Source organism: Bombina bombina, chromosome 6, assembly GCF_027579735.1.
Source record: "Bombina bombina isolate aBomBom1 chromosome 6, aBomBom1.pri, whole genome shotgun sequence".
In the NCBI taxonomy this organism is placed as follows: Eukaryota; Metazoa; Chordata; class Amphibia; order Anura; family Bombinatoridae; genus Bombina; species Bombina bombina.
In genome coordinates, this window is record NC_069504.1 from 555941135 (window position 1) to 555947495 (window position 6361).

At 38.9% G+C, this 6361-nt stretch overlaps 1 pseudogene; it reads right to left on the reverse strand.

Moving 5' to 3' along the window:
• Positions 1-1618: 1618 nt before the first annotated feature.
• Positions 1619-3370, reverse strand: LOC128664515 (uncharacterized; annotated as a pseudogene).
• Positions 3371-6361: the final 2991 nt, after the last annotated feature.

Genomic DNA, 6361 nt, shown 5'->3' on the forward strand with positions numbered 1-6361 from the left:
TTCCCTGCTACTGACAACCATACTGTTTGGGGAGTAGCTGCATTCAATTTACCTGCCAAATTCCCTCAGCCTCTTTTTAAATCATCTCAGGTCTAATGTGCATTGCATTAGCTTTGAAGTTTTGTTCCAGAACAACAGAGGTATGTGACTGTTCCAGTATGGATTTTACTAGCATATTCAAACTACAGCCTTTCCTTTTTAAGTTAAGCAAAAAATCATCCAATCGCAAGTATTCCATATAATTCCCATTTTGTTTCCTGGACACTGCTACTTAACAAACTCTGAACTTATTCTAAATTTCAATTATGCATTTGGTTATAATCACTCTCTAATTGCTACAACAGCATCATACTTAAAACTTTATAACTATTCACTACTACAAGTTGTCATAGCAGAAATATCCTCCTGCAAATATATTAATATATTCAGAATTCTGCATCTATGTGTTCAGTTAAACAGCTTTCCTGTGATTCTCCAATATATGCACAAACAGTATTTAATGCCTTCAACTTGCAATTTGTCTATCACCTGTGCTGCTCTGCTTACTACTCTTACATACAGCTCTAAATAATATTATGTACTGTGAACCTGCAGCAACTCTTTGCATCTATGAGTCACAAACTTCTACCAGTTTACTCTGAAGCCTGAACATCTTACATTGCTATATTTTTCCCTCATGAATCCTGCAGCTACTCCTATTAACCACAATTCACAATATCAATTTATGTTTCCATTGAAGCCAGAATATATTGTATATATATGTTTTACTCTCCATGAATTCTACAATAACTTCTTGCAACTATGAATCACAGAATATCATCTATCCACGTCCAGAATACTTTTCCCTGGGTCAGGGGTCGGTGTCTCCAATTCCCTACCACTGCCCCGAGGGCCTGTGTCCTGAGTGCATATACACTGGAACATGACAGTGGGTAAAAATCACAGCCGGAGGTGACCACCCTTAGTTTGTCTACCATCACCGGATCATGTGAAGTAACCTCTCCATTCCGGCTAAGACTTACTCTTCTCCGGATCCTCAGACAAAAGTTCCACTTCCTGCAAGTAACTGTCTGTTACGAATCTCCTATGCTGATCTGCTCCATCAGTCTCCTTTAGGCTAGCACAACACTCCTGAGTGCTTTATCACCGGTAACAAGCTTAAACCTATGCCATAATGCTTAAACCTATGCCATAACCTGATTAATCTACATTGTTACATCATATACCTCTGGCTTCTTTCTTTTGTTACCTATATTGTAGTGAATTATTCATCTGGTTCTCAAATGCTTACTATCAAATTGTTTATTTTACTTTCTGTTTCCCTCTCATCTTTCCCTTCAGAAGTCTGTTGTTTACATTTGTACAGGGAATCCAGTCTGAATACAACATATATGTTCATACTTTTTCTTCTTACAATTATAGCAATTGCTAAGGGTTGTTACATGTTATCCATCAGTGATAACACATTACCACACCGTTAGCTACATTACTAATAGAAGTAATTTTTGAGGGAATATATATTTTCCACTAGATGTTTCACTGATATAAATATTCACTTATACTTTTATTTAGGGTTTAACTCAGCTTCAATTGATCCAGTTTCATAGATCTGGCCACATCATAACAGCTGTGTCCACTGGATTCCATCTGTTCTCCCTGCTGTGGATATTTTTATAATCCAATCTATGGCCAGCAGGAAGAGAAAAGGTGAGAGCAAGCAAGACTGTTGGACTCTGGCCCTCACTTGGAAAGTTTCCTACAAATTAACCTGGCACACTGTAGTGGCGGATGAGTTTCCAAATGGTCTCTACTATCAAATGCTTTCTCATAGTCAATGAAGTTGAGGGGGAAGTTCCATTCTATTTACTGCTCAATAATAATGTGCAGTGTTGCAATCTGGTCTATGCTGGATCTATCTTTGTGGAAACCTGCTTGCTGTTCTTGCAACTGAGTGTCGACTTGTTCCTTCATTCTCAAGATGACTCTGCTGAACACTTTTCTTAGGGTTGATTGAAGAGTTATCCCTTTGTAGTTTGATGGTCCCTCCCAGATATTTCAAAACATGGGGTAAAGCATGTCTGCTGATGTTTCAGTGTCTGCCTTCAGTGCCTCTGCAAGAATAGTATCAGGTATTGCTGCCTTCCCATTTTTCAGTTGTTTGATAGCTTGCCTTATTTATTTCTTAGTTGGTCTGCTGAAGTAAATTGGCAAGTCCCCATCGACTAATTGTATGTCTAGTGGGGATTGTGGCATGGGTTGGTTAAGTAGCTGTTCAAAGTGCTCTACCCATTATCTTTACTGGCCTTTGTTACCCATGAATGTCTTCCCAGCTTTGTCTTTAACAGGTCTTTCTGGCTTGCTGTACCTGACAGAGAATTTGCTTATGTTGTAAAGTTCTTTCAAGTTTTTGTGGAGAGTCCTGATGGAGATCCATTCTTTATGTTGGTGTTTCTTAGGAACCAGTTCCTTCTGCCAGGTTGATATCACTGTTTCTTTTATCTTCTCCCACTAACTTTCTACCTGGTGTCTCTCATCCTTTAGTTCTTACAGGACTTGAAACTTGTTGCTGAGAGTAACTGAATATTTACTCAGTTTCTGTACATCTTTGAGGAGAGTGGTGTTATATCGCTTGTGTTGGTTTGTCAGTTCCATCCATGTTTCTTTCAGCTTTGGCTTAAGCATAGCCACAGCAAGGAGATAGTCTGAAACCATGTACGCTCCTTTCATTACACTAACATCCTGCAGGGACCTCCAGAATTTCTTAGCAATGCAGACATGGTAGATCTGGTTCTCTGTTGAATGGTCTGGTGACAAACACATTACTTTATTATTTTGTATGGGAATACACCACCACCTATCACCAGACTGTTCAGAGTGCTGAGATCTGTGAGCCTTTCACCATTATCATTAATGTTGCCAAGGCCATGGTTGCCCATGATTTCTTCGTACCCAGTGTTGTCACTTCCTATCTTGGCATCAAGGTCCCATCAGGGCATTTTTCTAGGATGGCCTGAAGTCTGTTGTTAAATCTGCTCTTTTTCTCTTCTACACTGTCATTGTAGGTGAATAGCACTGGATAACATTCATGTAAATCCTTTTTTTATTTGTGGGGAAGTTTGCTGTGATGATTCTGGGACTGTGGACTTCCCATCCAATGAGAGCTCTGTTGGCTGCTTGCAATAGCATCAGTGCTATTCCCTGAGTATGTGTGGCGTTCTCTTACTCGGGTCACAAATACAGCAGCATTCCTTCTGCAGCCAGGTCTTTTCTGTCCGGACTGTGTCCATCTGGTCTCGCTGGTGCCAAGCAGAGCAAGTTGTAGAAAATGGAATCTTGCCCTATTTTCTTTTTGTTTCGCTTTTAAAGACATAATAGTATTCTTGTTCTAAGCTTCTTAAGTATGAAGCTCAAGTTGAAGTTTTATAAGAGGTATTATGTACTGTATGTTTGAAATGAGTTGATACACTCATATGGGGTATATATTTGTTGAATACATATGTTTCTATATTTAAGGCAGTGTTTTTTCTCATGTAGAAATGATAGATTTGTGTCTTATATTTGTTAATTGATATCTGTATATATTATATACAAGATGGTTCTAGACAAGTGTAATTTATGTCCAGTTGTATTATCTCATAAACAATTGAGAATTTTGATCTCTTGCCTGAGCGTCTATATGTATTTATTTGATCTATTTTATTTTTGATTATTGCTGCACTAATTGTAATGTCTACACCTGAATATCAATAAAAAGAGTTAACACAAAAAAAAAGAGAACTGCCAATAATTGATCACTAAAACGACAAATAGGTTATTGAAGTTTGTGTGTGTCTTTAGCAATTGGATATAGGGGTGTTTATGATGTGTATACTGGGCATTTTTGATCAGTTATGGTTTTCAGACATTTAATTTCCTGCAGAACAGAATATTGATTTCCATAAGAAGAAAGTGGCCACAACTTATCTTATCATTTAAATGGGCATTTAAGCAATTCTCACAATGTAAAATATGTACTTGTAACAAGGTTTTAGACAGTCTAAAGTTGCAGAACTCACTGTACAGACCATGTTTTCATAAAGTCCTGTAAAGACTAACGGCTAGATTTGGAGTTTTGTCGGTAACGACCCGAAAAGCTAACGCCGGCTTTTTTCTGGCCGCACCATAAAAATAACTCTGGTATTGAGAGTCCACATAAAGGCTGCGTTAGGCTCCAAAAAAGGAGCGTAGAGCATTTTTAACGCAGCTTCAACTCTCAATACCAGAGTTGCTTACGCAAGCGGCCAGCCTCAAAAACGTGCTCGTGCACGATTCCCCCATAGGAAACAATGGGGCTGTTTGAGCTGAAAAAAAACCTAACACCTGCAAAAAAGCCGCGTTCAGCTTCTAACGCAGCCCCATTGTTTGCTATGGGGAAACACTTCCTACGTCTGCACCTAACACTCTAACATGTACCCCGAGTCTAAACACCCCTAACCTTACACTTATTAACCCCTAATCTGCCGTCCCGCTATCGCTGATACCTGCATTTTTTTTTAACCCCTAATCTGCCGCTCTGTAAACCGCCGCTACTTACATTATCCCTATGTACCCCTAATCTGCTGCCCCTAACACCGCCGACCCCTATATTATATTTATTAACCCCTAATCTGCCCCCCTCAACGTCGCCTCCACCTGCCTACACTTATTAACCCCTAATCTGCCGAGCGGACCGCACCGTTATTATAATAAAGTTATTAACCCCTAATCCGCCTCACTAACCCTATAATAAATAGTATTAACCCCTAATCTGCCCTCCCTAACATCGCCGACACCTAACTTCAATTATTAACCCCTAATCTGCCGACCGGAGCTCACCGCTATTCTAATAAATGGATTAACCCCTAAAGCTAAGTCTAACCCTAACCCTAACACCCCCCTAAATTAAATATAATTTTAATCTAACGAAATTAATTAACTCTTATTAAATAAATTATTCCTATTTAAAGCTAAATACTTACCTGTAAAATAAACCCTAATATAGCTACAATATAAATTATAATTACATTTTAGCTATTTTAGGATTAATATTTATTTTACAGGCAACTTTGTAATTATTTTAACCAGGTACAATAGCTATTAAATAGTTAAGAACTATTTAATAGTTACCTAGTTAAAATAATTACAAAATTACCTGTAAAATAAATCCTAACCTAAGTTACAATTAAACCTAACACTATACTATCATTAAATTAATTAAATAAAATACCTACAATTACCTACAATAAAACCTAACACTACACTATCAATACATTAATTAAATACAATATCTACAAATAACTACAATGAAATAAACTAACTAAAGTACAAAAAATAAAAAAGAACTAAGTTACAAAAAATAAAAAAATATCTACAAACATAAGAAAAATATTACAACAATTTTAAACTAATTACACCTACTCTAAGTCCCCTAATAAAATAACAAAGCCCCCCAAAATAAAAAATGCCCTACCCTATTCTAAATTACTAAAGTTAAAAGCTCTTTTACCTTACCAGCCCTGAACAGGGCCCTTTGCGGGGCATGCCCCAAAGAATTCAGCTCTTTTGCCTGTAAAAAAAAAACATACAATACCCCCCCCAACATTACAACCCACCACCCACATACCCCTAATCTAACCCAAACCCCCCTTAAATAAACCTAACACTAAGCCCCTGAAGATCATCCTACCTTGTCTTCACCATACCAGGTTCACCGATCGGTCCTGGCTCCAAAATCTTTATCCAACCCAAGCGGGGGCTGGCGATCCATCATCCGGTGGCTGAAGAGGTCCAGAAGAGGCTCCAAAGTCTTCATCCTATCCGGGAAGAAGAGGCGATCCGGACCGGCAACCATCTTGATCCAAGCGGCATCTTCTATCTTCATCCGATGACGACCGGCTCCATCCTGAAGACCTCCACCGCGGACCCATCTTCTTCCGGCGACGTCCAACTGAAGAATGTCGGTTCCTTTAAGGGACGTCATCCAAGATGGCGTCCCTCGAATTCCGATTGGCTGATAGGATTCTATCAGCCAATCGGAATTAAGGTAGGAATATTCTGATTGGCTGATGGAATCAGCCAATCAGAATCAAGTTCAATCCGATTGGCTGATCCAATCAGCCAATCAGATTGAGCTCGCATTCTATTGGCTGTTCCGATTCTGATTGGCTGATCGGAACAGCCAATAGAATGCGAGCTCAATCTGATTGGCTGATTGGATCAGCCAATCGGATTGAACTTGATTCTGATTGGCTGATTCCATCAGCCAATCAGAATATTCCTACCTTAATTCCGATTGGCTGATAGAATCCTATCAGCCAATCGGAATTCGAGGGACGCCATCTTG